Raw genomic sequence first — 19,589 nt, 5'->3', positions numbered from 1 at the left:
TGCCTCATACATTGATAGACATTTGGTGGCTCTTAAGGGGTTTGAAAATGCTAGAAAAGAACAATTGGAGACTCAGAGTGGCCAGAAAAATCTAGAAATTATGGTTAAGTTACTTGGAAGTTGAATATAGCCACAGTAGAGCTGGATCATGCTAGAAATATCTGCCAAGACTGGCAGTGGAATTGTGAGTTCATTGGACCCAAGTCACCTATAGAACTTTCTTCAGCAAGGCAGGGAAAATATAAGCATTTTGGGGTCCTCTTTCAGGAAATTCAATACATTAGAGCTGTGAAATAGGATATAATTGGAAAGAAATTTTCATGGTGTTGAAAACATTTTTACCCCTGATTGGCCTTCTCTTTTATTCTCCCTCTTCTCTGTCTTCATTGTAATAGGTCGTTTTATTATCATTTTACTAAGCATATTCATTCCATTTTGACACACCATATAGAATCTCTCCAAAGATTACAAGAGCAATAGTAGTGGCCTGATAGTGGCTTGTCAGTGATGTCATGGGCTTCAACCAAATAGGAAAGGGTTGTTCAGAGTTTCTGTTGGAAGCATCAGGAATACTGTTTGGGCAGCTCTGATACCCAACAGGAATGGTTTCAGAAAGCTTGAGTTACACCAAGATGCAGTTTGTATTTCAGCTCAGTCTCTTAACCTTGACACAACAAATACTCCCCTATCTTAATATAAGTTCTGTTTAAGAATTAAGAGAGGTTCTCAATTCTATTCTATTCTAGTATATGTGTCTGTTTTTCTGCCAATACCATGCTGTTTTGATTATTGTAGCCCTGTAGTACAAGCTAAAGTCAGGGAGCAAAATTCTAGCCTTAATTCCATTTCTGATGGATCATGATTCCACTATAAATAGAACCCACTATTTTCCTAAAATTCTTATAGAGAAAAGTTTTTAAATTTCTTTTTTGTGTTTTTGCTTTTCATGAGTTATTTCAAGTCCTGTTGATATCTGGCTTAGGGCTTAGCAAGGAATACTATATACAATTTGTGAAAAACTGAGATACCTTAGTATATAATATTTGTCGCTATAAAATAGTTTTCTGTAGTTAAGATTTTATTGATTGATTCTTACAGGTCCTGTTGACAAATAGAAGGCCCCAATTATGTTCTCTGTTGTAATGGATGTATAAGAAACATTCCTCGATATGATAATGCACTTTGCTTTTGTTTTAATTTTAGCAAAACCCATAAGAAATATGAAGAAGGAATGTAAGGGGTCCAACAGAAACACTAGATTACTCCAATAAGAAAGCGGACAGAAATCTTAGTAGGATATATTAGCTTCACATCTTTCCTGCCAATAGTCAGAAATATACAAGTGATACTAATGCCCTGACAAACAAAGTATTTTATAAGCATTACAGAAACTGGAGTTATAGTTTCAAATGTTTTTCTGATGCTTCGTGGTTATATAGGATTAACTGGGAGTGACCTCTTCCCAGGATTCAGAACAGAACAGTTTCATGCCCAGGGCATTCAAATTGAAATCAACACACTTTTTCTGCATTCTTTGCAGCAAGCAGTGAGTAGAAAAATAACAAAAATGGTGACATTAAAATGTCCTCTATTTTCTTTTTCAATTTATTATAAAGATAGCTTGGTAGAGGAGAGGATGCCCTACCAAATACTTTTGTATCATTCTTTGTAGCCATGATGTTATCTCAACAAACTGATTCTAATATGGACGGAAAATTAAAAATGAAAACTGTTCTCATTCTAAAAACTTCCCAAATGTACAAGGTAAACATCCCTTAATATTTATATCTTTTACATTTTTGTCATTGTTTACCTATCAAATGCCAAATAAATCATGTCCCAGAAACAATAGGAGTCATTGTATCCTTCTGCAGATGCCAAGGAATAAGTTGAGATGATTCCCAGATACACAGGACTGAGTAGTAGACATAATTCTTAAATGTAAGCAATTTATTTTGGGAAAAGGCATTATTTGCTGTGAGTTTTCATCACTGTATTACATAAGTTCCCTTCTTTCTCAAAAATGCCATAAGAGCAATGGAGGGTTTTATTGGCTTGAGAGTAGCAGCACTTGTCAGTCTGGGATTTTGTACCCAGTACTGTGTGGACCTTCTGTCCTTCGTGATAGCCACTAGCTACATGCACCTATGGAGCCCTTGAAATGCAGCCAGTCTAAATTGAGACGTGTTGTAATTGCAAATTACACACCAGACTTCAAAGGCTTAATAGAAAAATAATGTAAAATATTTTATTAATAATTTATATATTGATTAAATCTTAAAATACAATTTTTGAATGTGTTGGGGTAAATATATCATTAAAATGAATTTTACCAGTTTTTTTTTTTAATGTGGCAATTGGAACATTTGAAATCATACATTCTCTCACATTGTATTATTACTGAATATTGCTGAGAGAAATTGAGCTATCCTTCCATAATATTCTTGTCAAATTGACGTATACAATCATTTATGAACAATTCTTGACTGGAGCTATCATCAAAAGAGTTATAGTAACGTATAGGCAAAAATCAATGTTGGCATCATTTTAAAAAATCTTCGTAATTACTTAATGCTTAGAGTTTATTAATATTATTATTAATTGTCACACAATTTTTCACTTCTGCCTCAGTCTGAAATGCTCTTAATTCTTTCAATCTGAGGGAAAGGGAACATTGTTACATAGTGACTTCTGGGATACTAACACCAGATCCCTAGAGAACATTTTTAAAGCCTCTCTCCTTCCTATATTTGGTTTTCCAACTTGTGAACTACAGCCATTGTGGTGCGGGGCAGCCTGCGGGGTCTTAGCTCCCGCTCCCCACATAAGAACGCAAGATATGGCTAGCCCAAAAAGGAACACCCATGGAGCCATAGATAGGGAAGTCATACTACTATAGTCTCACTGGCGGCACTATACTCTCACTGGCGACTGGATCCACACGACCTGCAACCTGCTGTCCGCTCCTCTGCCTGCCAACCAACTGACTGACCAACCAACGCAGCCACGGCAGTTATATAGGTGACTAATTGGCTAACTGGTGACAGCTGATGGTCAATTAGCCACAGCTGACGGCCATCTACTACCCGAGTTAGCACCTTTCCACATGAGGCCGAGAGCCTGGAAACTGCCCTCTGGGACTCTGTCCCCACAGCCATGTTTTATCTAAGTGTGGCCTATGTTTTCCTCTTTGTAAACCAGGCTTGTGGAGGAAATGAAAATGACCATACTGAGGAGTTAAGAAGAATTCCTACAGGAGATAGAAAGAAATAACTCAAGTTTAGTCTTCCTGTAGATCCCAAACCCTGCAGTGCACATATCAGAGTGAACATGCCAGAGGAAAAGCTGGCTGCCTCTTCTGGGGTAGGGGCAGTAGGCTGGAAAGATGCTCCAGCAGAGGCAGACATAGAGAGAGTGTGGGGGCAGAACCCCAGAGAGCAGTTTCCAGGCTCTTGGCCTCACGTGGGGGGGTGCTGACTCGGGTAGTAGATGGCCATCGATTGTGGCTAGTTGGCGGTCACTTATAGCCAGTTAGACAATTGGCCCCTGATATATCTGCTGTGGCTGTGCTTGTTGGTGAATCCAGTCGAGGGAAGTCGAGGAGAGAGTCGGTCGGTTGGCAGAAAGTGGACAGCAGTTCGCACGTCGTGTGAATCCAGGCTCCAGTGAGACTATAGCGGTATGACTCCCCCACCTATGACTCCATGGGCGTTCCTTTTTGGCTTAGCCATATCCTGCGTTCTTATGTGGGGAATGGGACCAGAGGCCCCGCAGGCCGCCTCGCACAACAAAGGAGAGGGAACTGAGACCCCACATGCCACCCTGCATGACAGAGAGAAAAGGGGTGGGGGGCTCACCAACCCAGGCTATCTTAGGGATGTGGTCTCTATTCTCCCTCTTAACTTTCAGATTGTTCTGGCTCATAAGAGACAGTGACTCTCAATAACAGCTTCTAAGACACCATGATACAATGCATTTATTAGTAATATGTCAGGCAAAATTTACTTATTTATTCAATAACCATGTTGCTTTCTTAAGTAGTCATTTCTGATTCCTGAATCTACAAACAGAAAATGCACCAAAAAAAAAAAAAACCAACAACAAAAAAAATAACAGAATCGGGGAGCATCTGAACCACAGGGAATGTGCTGTTGGCTGTATTATTTTAATTTTTTATAGGTGGAAATGTTGCTTAAGAATACCCTTAATTTTAAAGATAATGGTAATCTACTTATACAGCAGTTAAAATTTCCGGTAAATCTTCCCAAAATTTTTGTGTAAAGGATCTCAACATCAAGACATGTTACTGGCAGTGAACCTTTGAAATCAAATGTAAATCTCTGATCCTTTGAGGCTGAGCTTATTTTTCTCCTGAAAGTTTTTTTTAGGATTGTGGATGTCTCAGTAGTGTTGGGGAGATGAAACCAATATAAATTGGCAGATACAACTCGCGTTTTGCCTGAAATAACATCCTATCAACTTTTCTCTGCAGATTCTGGCTTTTTTTTTTTGCTTTTTTTTTGTCGTGGCAACCCCTACCTGCTGTATTCCCATAACTGATCCCAGTGCTTATTGAGAAAGAGATGATCTCATTTAGCATAGTAGGTCCCAGAAGGAAGCAATGAGGAGCAGGTGTGTTTTTATCTCAGGCCCAGCAGTCTGTCCTACAGAAGGCTCCTCCAGCAGCCTGGCCAGCTGTGCAGTGCGGATGCAGTGGAGGCCAGAGCTGTGGCTCAGTACATGTTCCCATATCATTCACTTCAACTGTGAGCTGCTGCTCACAGCATCCTTTGCTTCTTGAAAATGGATGCACCAGAATAAGTATTATTTTCTTAAACCTCTTCTCTCTCTCTCTCTCTCTCTCTCTCTCTCTCTCTCTCTCTCTCTCTCTCCAAGCAGAGGCTTCAGAGATCCATTCACTACACAAACAGGTTATTTTGTGGCAACATCCTTTTTATAAGAGGGTGTGGGAACAGAGTCCCAGAGAGCAGTTTCCAGGCTCTCGGCTGCACGTGGAAAGGTGCTGGCTCAGTTATTAGATGGCCATCAGCTGTTACCAGTTAGCCATTAGCCACTAATATAGCTGCTGTGGCTATGCTGGCAAGGAGATTGGTTGGTTGGTTGGTTCGTTGGCAGAGAAGCAGACAGTGGATTGCAGTTAGCAAGTGAGGTTGGTTGGCAGAGAAGTGGACGGCCGGTTGCGGATCGTGTGGCTGCTGCTTCTTGTGTCTCCAACCCAGCTGCCAGTGAGAAATAGTGGTACGATTCCCCTATCTATGGCTCCATTGTTGTTCCTTTTTGGCCTCACCATATCCTGCATTCTTGTGCGGGGAGCAGGAGCTGAGACCCTGCGTGACAGAGGGTTAACTAAGATATATTTACATTTATAAAATAACTGGCTCAATTATTTTGTCTTAGTTTGTGTTTCATGGTAGTAGACCTGGTGCAAGGGTCTCTTGCAAGTAGTACATTTGAAAGGTGAAGGGAATGAGAAATAAGACAAGGATGGGAAGACACATCAGCAAGCCAGCTACCACTATGGATCACTGGAGTTTGATTCTGCTGGGGTAACCCTAGGGGCCAGTGTGAAGATCATGCCTCCAAGTTATTTCACACCAGGGACTAGGAGATGGGTGCACTTTTCATCACCTCCCTTCAGTCAATGGTTAAGCACTGCTCCCAAGTGGTCCCAATTCCTCAGCACAACTGGCTCCGTGCTTAGGTGGATGGAACTTGCTCACTAGCCAGAGAAAGATCTCAGCAAAAGGAATATAGATTCTAGCAGCTGGAAGTCAGGAGAGCTTGCAGAAAATTGGAAAAGATAAGGAGGACATATAGATTGTACACAAAGAACATCTGTAATAGCGTTGTTGTTCAATGAGTGATCGAATCTTTTGGGAAAAAGTAACCTCTGTTGATTAAAGAATACACTAGGTCATTCTAGTTGCTATGCATTTGTAGAGCCAAATTGAATAAATACGGAATTTGAAACAGGTTTACCTACACTCCTGCTTGTCCTGTATCTGCTTCTCTTTTCTTGTCTGCACAGGAAACATATGGCTTAAGTTTGGTTTTTTAAACTGGACTTTGCAGCCAAAGTTCTCAACTTTCTCATAATCTAATTAATTAGCCCTTGATTTCCTTTATTTATTTTGGGGGGATTTTTAAAATTATTTTATTTTTCAATTACAGTTGACATACAATATTATATTAGTTTCAGGTGTACCACATCATGATTAGTCACTTATGTAACTTGCAAAGTGATCACTCTGATAAGTCTAGTACCCACCTGACACCATACTTAGTTATTACAATATTATCGACTATATTCCTTATGCTGTACTTGACACCCCCATGACTATTCTGTGACTACCAATTTAAACATTTTAGCCCCTTTCCTTTTTTCACACACCCTCCCAGTTGGCGACCATCAAAATGCTCTCTATATATCTATGCGTTTGTTTTTGTTTTGTTTGTTTATTTTGTTCTTCAATTTCCAAATGTAAGTGAAATCACATGGCATTTGTCTTTCTCTGTCTGACCCACTCTATTCAGCACAAAATCCTGCAGGTCCATCTATGTTGTCGCAGATGGCAAGATTTCATTCTTTTTTATGGCTAAGTAATATTCCGTTGTATGTATGTACCGCTTCTTCTCTATCCATTCATCCATTGGTAAACACCCAAGCTGCCTCCCTATCTTGCTGTGATAATCATATGGAAGCACATGTAACTTCAAAGGAGTGTTTTGGGTTTCCTTGGATAAATACACAGAAGTGAGATGACGGGTCCTTCTTTGTCTCTTGTTAAAGCTTTTGTTTTGTTTTAAAGTCTATTTTGTCTGGTATAGGTATTGTTACCCAGCTTAGTTGTTGATTTCCTTTAGAATCTGACTAAAACCTAATAGCAAAACTCTCTTAAAACTTACAGCTAGAGCTATATCTTGTGAAAATTTTCTGGTATCTCATTTACCCACTCTGCTACTTATTTTACCCCTCCTTGATCTCATCCTAAAGATGCCATATTTTGGCCTTGACTATTCACTACCATACTTTTGTGGAATTTTCTTTCTGTTAAAATGCCCCATTTTATGGAGCCCTATGATCTAAAACAAACAAACAAAAACTCTTCATAGGCAAAGAGAGCTTGTCTAGCATCTTACCAACTGTAGGATTTCAGTGGTCTCATTCACAGTAGGGACACCAGAATATACTTTTTGGACTCACTCCTCTCATACTTGCCTTCACATGACCTGTGTTGTCCACTAGCTGTTTCATATGATGCATTTCATATCTCACGTTTCTAAATAAGAGTCTTGAAAAATTAATTTTTAGAATGATGTTTTCCTTTTTGGGGCTCCTTTTCCAAAATGATTTATGGCTTAATTTTGAATGCCTCACATTGAGTTAAGATGGAAATGGGGTGATATATGTATACTGCTCTGATGTAGATTATCAGTGAGAGAGCAACAATGGAAATGCCACGCTCTAATTGATTTCACTTTCAGGCCATCAAAGAGATGTCCACACAAACAAGGCAATCACACTGTTTGAAACAGCCCTTTCAAATTTCCTGAAGCTCTACTAGTAAGTCATTATGGCCACCTGGAGTTAAATGTAAGGAAATCAATGGGAGTGATAATGAATAATCCTATGAATGAACCTTTTCTGCATTTCTTTTTAGCTCTGAATTATAATGCAATCTTGATAGGTCCTAAGCTATAGAGTCTGTTGTATCTGTTCCAAACACGCTTCCCTAAAGGTTAACAGGACTGTGGCAAGGCAATCCTTGAAACTGAGGATTGAATAAAAGATGTCTGAGCCCTTAATACTATGAATAAGGGACCAAAGCCTGAGAAATCACATCTATGGCCAACATGGGATAAGACACCTACTCATCTCAGTGACTTGGGAAGGAGTCTTTACGTTTATGATGGCCTGAAGTCTTTATATTCAACAAACTTAAAATGCAATAAACCTTATTAGGTTAGTAACATTTTCTAACCTTCCTCAAATACTTCATCAATGTATCATTGGGAGGAATAATGAGAAGTCCTTAGCATGCTCCCAAATATTTAATCTCTTTTTCAAAAACTGAACACATAAATAAGATACTTAAAATAAAATATTTTGTCTTTTGAGATAAAAAAAATAAAAAAACATATTGACAGATGTTCATATAAACTCTGAGGTGTTTGTTTCTATAATTACACTTACATATCTAACCACATGTATATGAATATGGCTGTGTAAATAATGGTCAGAAGTGAGAATGTTGAATTTTACCTGAGTCCTATAATGCTGTAAACGGTGGTGGTTAAGAAATACCCCATCCTTTTCTGTTCCTGGAAATGGCTTACTGTGATAAAACCAGGTTTCTTCCTATGGCTTAGATAAAATTCCTGGATGTCTCTCCTGTTTACTTATGTCAAGCTGTGGGGACAAAGTTCCAGAGAGCAGTTTCTAGGCTCTAGGCCTCACATGGAAAGGTGCCGGCTCGGTCATTAGATGGCCATCAGCTGTAATCAGATGGCCATCCACTGTGGCTGGTTGGCCATCAGCGGTTACCGGTTAGCCATTAGCCACTAATATAACTGCCGTGGCTATGCTAGGGGGTTTGTTGGTTGGCAGAGAAGCAGAGGGCAGATTGCGGATCATGTGGCTCCTGCTTCCTGTGTCTCCAACCCAGGCACCAGTGAGAGTGTTGTGGTATGACTCCCCTATCTATGGCTCCATGGGTGTTCCTTTTTGGCCTCACCATATCCTGCGTTCTTGTGCAGGGAGCAGGAGCTGAGACCCTGCATGACACAAGCCCAAACATAGACCCTCCAAATTCTCATTCTCATCCTAATAAATGATGACCTGAATTGTTTTGTCCCTACTGATTGATCAGAACAAAATGCTTTGAGAGAAAGAACACAGAGGCCAGTCCGCATATAAAAATAGAACTTTAACCCACAACCTGCTGAGGAAACCAACCCCTTATTTACAACAAACAAGCAGGGAAGCCAGCCTGCTCTAAGTCAGACCTGCATGAAAACAGATTGCTGTCTCCAGTAACAGTCCAAGAAGCTGAACAATACCTTCTGCAACAATCAGACCCCAAAAAGCCAGGACTTTATGAATAACTGATAGCATCCCTAAGTTTTGTTCTTGTTTTCAATTTAGGACCAAGCAGAGAAAGCCAAATATGCACTCCTAACCAATCAAATAGGATATCCTGCTTCTAGTTAGCCTGCTTTGGCATCCCCAAGCCAACTGCCTCCAATCAGGGCACAGCTAAATGCTTCCCTTTTCCCCATAATAAAGCTTCCCCACTCTTCTGCCTGCCACTGAGTCTCTACCAAACCTACATGATGGTGGCTGACTGCCTTGCTACAGGCAAGCTCTGATTATAACCTTTGCTTAATTCATTTGGTTGGTGTTTGTTTATTTCCATAGCTTGTTAAAACAAACTTCAGTTAAGCTTCCCCCAGCTCTCTGAACTTTGCTCCCCCACTAGCCTGAGCCAGCATGCAACCCCTCCCTAGAAGCCCCTTCTGAGAATAGACTGGCCTCAAAGTAAAACAGTATCTGATCTACTGTCCAATCACAAAACACCCTTTCATCCCACTTCCCCACACCCAGCTCTTTCTAGTGAGGTTCACTCCTCGCTGTAAAAGAAAAACTGTTTTTCGTGGGACCTTTGAGATACTTGAATATCTATAGTCAGTATGTTCTCCCTGTTTCAGTAGTTCCCCTTCCCCCACTGCATTTGTCCCTTTTGCCCCTACAGTAATCCTTTCATATAAAGTCTATCCTTATTGAGTCTGGATTTTTTTTTTTTTTGACAGGATTTGTGAAAAAGTAGCTGATCTACATGTATACGTAACTAATGTTTGAATTTTTATTTTTGTGTGAAAATATGAAAGATAGTTTCTGTATGGCATGTGGCAGGATACTGCAAAGTGATAGACCAAAAACATCAATGATTGTGGAAGGAAAGAGTGTGGCTTACAGTTCTGCTGGAGAATATATTTAGAAGAACAAGGAAGAGAAGGGTTACAAGGGCAATGTGAACCTGAATTTTACTGAGCCTGTCTTTCCTTGGTTTAAGGTGATAGGAACCAGGATGATGTACCATCAACATATATGAATAATGGGATTATTTTTCAAATTAGTATTAATATTAGAGATGAGGGATGTTTTCGCATGCTAAGTCTTATGAGTAAATTCACCTATCCATCTAGAGAGAACAAATACAAGATTCAGGGAGAAAAGCTTTCATTGGATGTATGACATATCCTCATGTCTGCAAATACTTATCTTCACTCCTTTCAATAATTGCAGAGGTTTCTGCCCTAGGTTATATACTGTATATAGACAGTGACACACTAATGGGAATTTTGATTATTTTAAAATTTTATCATTGCAATATGCTACAATAAAGTGTTCACATAAATAAGCTGACATTTTCTGATGGTATATCCAGTGGATAAATCCCCAGCAAATATTCAAAGGATGCATACTTTTTACTATAGATACTGATAAATTGCTCTCCAAGAGGGTTTAGCAATTTACATTCTCATCGATTCTGTGAGTGACAGTTTCCTGCAAATTCTACAATACCAGATATAAACAACTTTTGACAAATAGATAGGTGAGAATGTCATAATATTTTTCTATATTTTTTATTTGTTTGCATTTTTGTGATGATTTAATGAGAAGGTAAATATTTTACCAGGCTAATTGTAGTGCATACACATATGCACAATCTCTTTTGTAGCTGGTGTTCTAAAATAAAACTATCTACTATCAAGGAAAGCACTCTCAAGTTTCTAGGTAAAAGTGAGGTAATGCATATGTAATAGAAGACCATATCATATAAAAAGCATGGTCTCATAAGGAAGCACAAAAAGTTGTTGAGACCTATTTATAAGAAGCAAAATAAAGGCTTAATCGAGAGACAACCCAAGAACTCTGGGTAGGGAGTTTTCAACATTTGCCCAAAAGGATTTCAGAATTGTTATGAACCAGTCTTCTATGTGCCTCCTTGTCTCCTTTCCAAAAGGAACTCTTATGTGGCTGTCCTGTCCCTGTTTTAGTTGGAGTGTGGGGGACAAGTTGTCTTTATGCTTCTTAGGTTTCCAAAAGAAGAGAAACTGCATATAGTCATGATGCAGAGTATGAGATTCTGAATCTTGAGTTTCATGCAGGTATTGGATGACTTTGACATCATTGATGTGTCTTCTGTGAGACCAGGTATTTGCACATGACAAGAAAGTTAATGCTTGTGAACAAGAAGGGAGACTATGGTAGATTAGATTGTAGTTTCCAAACCTTCACTTCTTTCCTATAACAGATTAATACATCTATAAACTTTGCTGTGTGCTTTTGCAGTGCTTGCTTGAAGAATACATGAACTATACATTCTTGTTTAACTGACTTTAGCATAGTCATATGGCTTATTTTGGTCAATGGAATATTAGTGGAGGTCAATTAACAAAACCTTTAAATAGGTTAATTTTAACTTTGGTTTAGCATAGCCTCTTGGGTTTTAGCATTTATCATAATAAGATTATGCCTGGGTAGCTACAAATTCCAGAATGAAAGTCATGAAAATCACTTGAACCTGAACCATATCCTAAGTAGAACTGTCCCAGAAGACCTTCAGCACTTTGACCGATAAATAAACACTTGTGGAGATTATGGGACTACTTTTTATGCAGCATTATTTTGGCAGAACCTTGACTAATGTAATTGCATAATTAAATATTGTATGGACCATATTGTTAGCATCTAAAGAAAGGCTCATGGTCTTTAAGTATATTCATCAAGATGATATGTTACTGAAGAGGCAGTCAGGATATAAACCTATATTAGAACACAAAATGGGAAAGTGCTTTTGTTTTCTTATTATATATTACTATCTTTCTGAAATTTTTAGTCATTGAACATGGTGGGGTGAAGGCAATAACAAACACATTAATTCAGAAGGTAGGTAATTTATTACTTAGAGTGTAATGAAAAAACAAAGGTTAGAGTTTCAGAAGGTCAAAAGAATGCAGTAGTATATAATAGATGATAAGAGGAAATTCAGGATATTTGAATTTTGAAGTATCTCCAAGATCCTATTTCACAATGCTAAGTCAAGTGGGTAAAACCATTTAGCAAGCAAGTACTAGGTACCCTTCATTGTGGTAAATAAAGCAGAAATTATTGAGAAAATTATTTTATTTTACACCTTCTACCCATAAGCTAAAGTTCCTCTAAGAAGCATTTAGTGGTTTTACCTTAGAAAAACATATACCTGAAAGGAGCAAGACAAAAATATCTAGAATTCTACAATTTATCCTGTTCACCAGACAGGATGTGCAAGGACTTACTTCTTGACTTCTATACGTGAAATACAATACAATTATTTTTTTAAGGTTTTTTTATTAAAATATATCTACCATACAATGTTACATTAGTTTTGGGTGCACACCATAGTTATTCAACATTTATATACCTAAAGAAGTGATTACCATGATAAGTCCAGCAACCATCGGATACTGTACCACCTGATCACAATATTATTGACTATATTCCACTTGACTTATGTTTTATACCTGGAAATTTGAACCTCTTATTCCCCTTCATCTTTTCCCCTCTTTGTAAATTTTTTCAATTACACTTGATATTCAACATTATATTAATTTCAGGTGTACAGCATAGTTGTTAAACTCTTATATAATTTAAGAAGTGGACTAGTCTAGTACCCACCTTGCACTATATGTAGTTATTATCATATTATCAGCTATATACTTTGTGCTTTACTTTACATCCCCATGACTATTTTGTAACTACCAATTTATACTTCTTAATCCTTTCACATTGTCACCCTGCCCCCACCCTCCATCTATCACCCAATAAATCTACTATCCTGCTGACACCATATGTTGTTATTAAAAGATTATTGACTATTTTCCTTATGCTATACCTTACATCCCCATGACTACTGTGTAACAACCAATTTGTACTTCTGAATCCCTTCCTGTTTTTCACCCACCCCCAACCCGTCTTCCATCTGGCAACCATCAAAATGTTCTCTGTATCTATGAGTTTGTTTCTATTTTGTTTGTTTGTTTTTTTGTTTTAAATTTTACATATAAACAAAATCACATTGCATCTGTCTTTCTCTGTCTGACATACTTCACTCAACATAATACCCTCCAGATACATCTATGCCACTGCAGATGGCAATAACCCATTTCCTTCCATGGCCAAGCAATATTCCAGTGTATATATGCACCACCTACTCTTTATCCATTCATTCATTGGTGGACAACCAGGCTGTTTTTACATCTTGGCCATTGTTAACAATGCTGCAATGAACATATGGATGCACACATCCCCTTGAAGTAGCCTTTTGGGTTTCTAAAGATAAATACCCAGAAGTGGGATTACTGGATTTTTCTTTGTCTCTTGTTTTAGCCTTTGTTTTAAAGTCTGTTTTGTCTGGTATAAGTATTACTCTCCCATCTTTTGTTGTTTGTTTGTTTCCATTTTCATGAAATATCTTTTTCCCATCCCTTTATTTTCAGTCTGTGTGTATCATTCAATCTGAAGTGATTCTCTTGTAGGCAGTATATATAGGGGTCTTGTTTTCTTATCCATTCAGCTACCCTATGCACTTGGATTAGAGCATTTAATACAATTACAGTTAAAGTAATTCTTGATAGCTATGTAGTTACTGCCATTTTATTATTCATATTTTTCATGTATTTTTTTTCTTCTTCTTAACAAAATCCCTCTAAGAATCTTATAATAATGGTTTGGTGGAGATGAACTCCTTTAGTTTTTGTTTGTTTGTTTGTTTGTTTTTGTCTGAGAAGCTCTATATCCTTCAATTCTAAATGATAGCTTTGCTGGGTAGAGTAATCATGGTTATAAGTCCTTTCTTTTCATCACTTTGAATATTTCCAGCCAATCGCTTCTGGCCTGCATAATTTCTGTTGAGAAATTAGCTGACAGGCTTATGGGAGCTCCCTTGTAGGTAACTAACTGCTTTTCTCTTGCTGCATTTGAGGTTCTTTCTTTGCCTTTAACCTTTAGCATTTTAATTATGATGTGTCTAGGTGTGGGCCTCTTTGGATTCAACTTGATTGAGACTCTCTGTGCTTCCTGGGCTTGTATATTTATTCCCTTCTCCAGTTTAGGGAATTTTTCAGTAATTAATTCTTCAAATAGGTTTTCAATTCCTTGCTGTCTTTCTTCACCTTCTGGAAGGTGATTCACATCACCTTCACCTATGATGTGAATGTTCATATGCTTGATGTTGTCCCAGTGGCTCCTACTCTATTGTTGATTCTCTCTAATGTATTCTTCATTTCAGTTGTATTCTTTATTTCTGATTTTTTTTTTTTTTTTTTTTTTAGTGTTTTCTATTCCCATTTTTATGTTTCCTATCTCTTAGTTGAAGTTCTTGTTGAGTAAATTGAGCATCTTTATAACCAGTGTTTGGAACTCTGCATCTGGTAGAATGCTTGTCTTCGTTGTGTTTAGTTATTTTACTGGAGCTTTGTTCTGTTCTTTCATTTTGAACATACTTCTTTGTCTCCCCATTTTGGCTGTTCCCTGTGTTTGTTTCTATGTGTTAGGTAAAGCTGCTATGCCTTCTGGTCTTACTAGAGTGACTTTGTGTAATAGGTGTGTTGTGGGGTTCAGTGGCACAGTCTCCCTAGTTACCAGAGGAAAGTGTTCCAGGTGTATCCCTTGCGTGAGTTGTGTGAACCCTCTTTTTGTAGTTGAGCTTTGGTTGCTGTTTGTATGTCAATAGGAGGGATTGACACTTGGGCTGATTGGTTGTGAGGACTGTCCAGGACTACAGTGGAGGAGCTTTTGTTCAGGCGCTGATCCTACAGAGCAGAATTTGCTTTAACAAGGCTCTGATGCCTTCCCAGTCTGCCTTTTGTGTGTGTCATCCTGGGAAATGGCAAGGTTATGCTCATCCCTAAAGCTGGCCACAAGGTGTGCCTGCACTGGAACCTGCTGCAGGTCAAGTTCAGCAGCAGATTGTGCCCTCCCTGGGGGCACCTGGCATAAGCCACCAAGAAATTTGCCAATGGCCACCACTTATTCTGGGCTTGGGGCTGCCTTGAATGGCCCAGCTATGAACTTAGGCTTGTTTTCAATATTGCCAGACTTAGGGTTGCTCAGCCAGCAATATGGGACAAGCTGAAGCTAGATGCTGCTTGTTTGGGTTTTGTGACCCTTTTAGAGATTTTAGGAAACTCTGCAGCATGAGCTAAGAAAGGCCATTTGTATGAAAAAGCCACTGGAAACAGCTTGAGTGTGCTCAAATGTTGGGTGGGGTGTGGTCTCAGGGAATCACCAGGGTAGGATGAACTAATGGTTTTAGCCCAGTTGATGGAGACAGATTTGGCGTTTTCCTGAGTTTGCATACCAGGAAGGGGGAGTACTCAACAGTGGCTTTCACCAGCTATTCTGTCTGGGAACAAGCTGCTCCTCCAGCACCTATCCTGAAGCCAGACAATTCCTTGTCATATGTCCCTGGCACCTTTTGAACTGCTTCTCCAGCACTGGAGCTCAGAGCAAGTGAGTCCATCAGTGAGTACGTTCATAGATGGGACGTTTAAGGGGAGTGCTTATGTCTCCAACAGCCCTTGTCTCACTCAGTGACAATTTCCACTGGTTTTTACAGCCAAAAATTATGGGGACTTCTCTCCCCAGCCCTGGAACTGTGGGCTAGGGAGCCTGGTGTGGAGCTGGGACCTCTTGCTCCTCCAGGGAGAACCTCTATAATTGAGGTATCCCTCCTGATTTTTAATGGTCACACGCAAGTGTGGGACAAGTCAGTTCCACGTCTCTGCCCCTTCTACCATTATCAAAGTTGCTTCTTCCATATGTCCTTAGTTGTAGGGCTTCGCTTCAGCTCAACTTCAGGTAATTCTCAATGATGATTGTTCTACAGTTTAGTTGTAATTTGATGTGGTCCTGAAAGGGGAAAAGCACAGCATTTACCTATTCTGCCATCTTGACTGGAAAAAAAAAAATACTGCAATTCTTGTTCTATAAAGAGTGAGACATTTAATAGAGAATTATGAAATATTTTATGTACATAGTAGTGGTTGAATTAATTCAATATAATCTCCTTTTCCACATGTTGGTGATAAAGGAAGTAGAATTATTCAAGTAAGTACAACAAGTATCAGGATATTAAAGATTTACAACATTAACTGTTGGAATAAATTTCCTTGGATATACTGAATTTTTTATTAGTCCTCATTGATTGCATGAATGTTTAATTTACATAGTTGCATTGTTACCGAGGAACACTGTGGAAGAATACACATTTTGTTATAGCCTCCAATAATAAAAATAATTCGGTTGATACCATGTTTATGCCTCCTATTGTAAGCATTTAGGTAATTATATTTAATACATGTGTATCAGTCAGAGTCCAGAGAGAAACCATACTGGGAATTTGAAGTGGAAAATTTTATATATAAAATTGTTAACTAGGTGGTTGAAGGTTAAAATAAACCTTTAAAGTTTGCAGAAGTAGCAAGTGCATAACTCAACTACTAGTATCCTATGAGCTGAAGGAACATGAACAAGGAAGGAACAGACTTAGACTATCTCCCCACCCCTACATTAAATTCATATTTCTTTGGAGAGGGTCTGGCTGCCACTAGAACAACAGCTTTCCAGGTATGCAGAAACTTGATGGAGTGAGGAGGCCAGAGATCAGATTGGAGTGGGCTGTCACGTGGTAAAACATTTTGGATGGTTAGAGCCATTGATAGTCTATGAAGGTCCTTGAAGTGAGTAATAGTAGACTTTCCATGTTCTGATTTGCTGGCTATTGTGCTCATTGAGACAGCACACCGGAAGCAAGAAACCCCTTCCTCCTGCAGTGCCCCTCCAGTTCTTTCTAGTGACAAAGCCTAACATTGAGACAGTTACAAAAGAGACATGTCTACAGGGCACTTCAGTATTGCAAAGGAGGGCGAAGAAAGGGAGATTTGGAATAAGAGGCAATGAATTAAAACTGGCAGAGGACGTATCAGGTAGATCAGACATGCACCATGGTATATTTTCCCACTTCCAGATGTTTTCTTTTTTTGGAACAGAATAAAATGTAGCCTCTTCTGTTTCATTGTCACATTCTGAACAAGTCAAAACTCCCTGGGAAAAATAAGAGAAGTCAAAAATCCTTTCACACTTGGCTCAGAGGCCAACTCCAGCAGTCTGGCTTAGTCACGCCTGCCTTACAGTAATTTACATAGAGATGTCTCCCATTAAGGTGAGGTGTTAGCCTAATTAATTGAATAACTTTCCATGAAGTTATCAGACAGACAAAATAATATGAATGCCTTATTTAGCTACATATTTCTAGAAATACAACTTGAATGTAATTATGCACTTCTCTCCATTGAGGAGCAAGATGACTGAAGAGAGATGGAGTGTGTGTCAGCACTCTTCAGTCTGCTTTTATGGAATAGAGAACATTTCATCAAATTAATGTTAACTTTAATGATTAATGATTAACTTTCTGTTTGCTTTATTTCCATATGATTAATTGTGTGATTCTTCACTAGAACAATTGATCCTATATATCATGCCATGCGAATCCATAAAGATATTTGAGTAATCAAATTTCATAACTTAGATTTTTGATTTTTTTTTTTAATTCATATCAGTTCAGCAAAAGTACACTTTTCCCCCAAATTAATGAAGTTTGTTGTCTAGAGCAGTTTTTCGGTTGGCAGCAAAATCAAGTAAGAAGTACAGAGAGTTTCCATATGCCCCTGTCCCAACATATACAAAACCCCACCCATGATGGACATCCTACACCACAGGGGTACATTTGTGTTAAGCCTACATTGACACATCATTATCACCCAAAGTCTATGATTTACAATACGGTTCATCCTTAGCCTTTTACATTTTATGGGTTTGGACAAATGTATAATGACTTGTATCCACCATTACAGTATCATACAGAGTATTTCACTGCCCTAAGAATTCTCTGTGTTCTGCCTAGTTATCCTTCCCCTACTTCTAACCTTTGGAAACCACTGAATCTTTTACTGTTTCTGTAGTTTTGTCTTTTCCAGAATTTCATATATGTAGTTGGAATTATACAGTATGTTGTCTTTTCAGATTGGCTTCTTTCATTTAGTCATATGCATTTAAGATTCCTCCATGTTTTCTCATGGCTTAATAGCTCATTTATTTTTTACTGTGGAATAATAGTCCATTGTCTGGAGGTACCACAGTTTTATTTATCCATTTACCTCCTAAAGAACATCTTGGTTGTTAGCTGCTTTAAGTGAGAAGATTTTTGTGTGGATAGAAATTTTCAACTCTTTTGGGTAAATGCCAGGAATTATGATTGCTGGGTTGTATGGCAAGAATATGTTTAGTTTTGAAAAAAAACCCAAAAAAACACAAAATAAAACTTTTCAACTCTCTTCAGAAGTCACAATGCCATTTTGCTCTCCCACTGGCAATTAATGAGAGCTCCCATTGTTCCACATCCTTGCCAGTAATTGGTGTTGTCAGTGTTCTGGGTTTTGGCCATTCTAATAGTTGTGTAGTAGTCTCTTCATTATTTTCTTACTTTTGAGTTTTATGAATCAAAGCAGTTTTGTATAATTAATTATCTTGTGTGTCTTACAAAAATGTAATTTCCTCTTTATTTCTCTTGCTTTCACAATTGTGAAGATAAAAAGAAAAAATAACAAAGAATAAATAAAGATAAAATATATAGTGTATTAGATCAAACAGTCAACCCAAAGCATTTACAGACTTTTGCAGACAACATATTAGTAAACAGCATGAGGTACTATGATGACTAATAATAAAATACTATTGATGATAATAATGGCAGCTGCTGCTATTATTGAATAGTTATCTTGTGTCAGGCATCATAACAGGTGCTTCTTAATCATTAACTCATAAAGCCCCAATAAGTGAATACTGGTATCCATAGTTGTAATAAATAAAATAAAGACTTGGAAATTATTACTTTCCTGAAGTCATATATACAGAAAGCAGCAGAAATGATATTCCAGTACTAGTTTACCTAATCTCAGACAAATTCTCAGTACGCTATACTGTCTAGTCAAATTCTGTTGTATAGATTATACATACCACAAGAGTGAAGAGAAGAGCTAGTAGCAGCCACGCTTTCCTCCCTGCCCCTAATCATTCAGGGAACCATTTGAAAGAGGCACATAATGCCTTTTGTCAAATTAACTCCTAAGCTCCCTATTATCATCAACTCCTTGCAATTTAGCTCATCTCTCTCCTTGCCCAAACCTCTTTCTTCTGTTTTATTCTCTTTTTAAATATTCTACTTAGGCCTTGGGTATGGTGAATATTTTGACAGTCTCTTGGCATCTGTGGCAGAAGCAGCAATATTCCGGCAGCAGAATTCAGCTAAATATTTAGTCTGATCAAGTCCCAGACATATCAACCCAATCTGAAAGGGGATAAGTCATTGTATTTACTAAATTTAACTTCTTGTCTCTCTTCCTCCATTATTAAGTGAATAACCATGTAACCACATATCAAATAACGATACAGAACACCCTGGAAC

Source organism: Rhinolophus ferrumequinum, chromosome 8 (assembly GCF_004115265.2).
Source record: "Rhinolophus ferrumequinum isolate MPI-CBG mRhiFer1 chromosome 8, mRhiFer1_v1.p, whole genome shotgun sequence".
In the NCBI taxonomy this organism is placed as follows: domain Eukaryota; kingdom Metazoa; phylum Chordata; class Mammalia; order Chiroptera; family Rhinolophidae; genus Rhinolophus; species Rhinolophus ferrumequinum.
Note: the sequence above shows the minus strand (reverse complement) of the source record.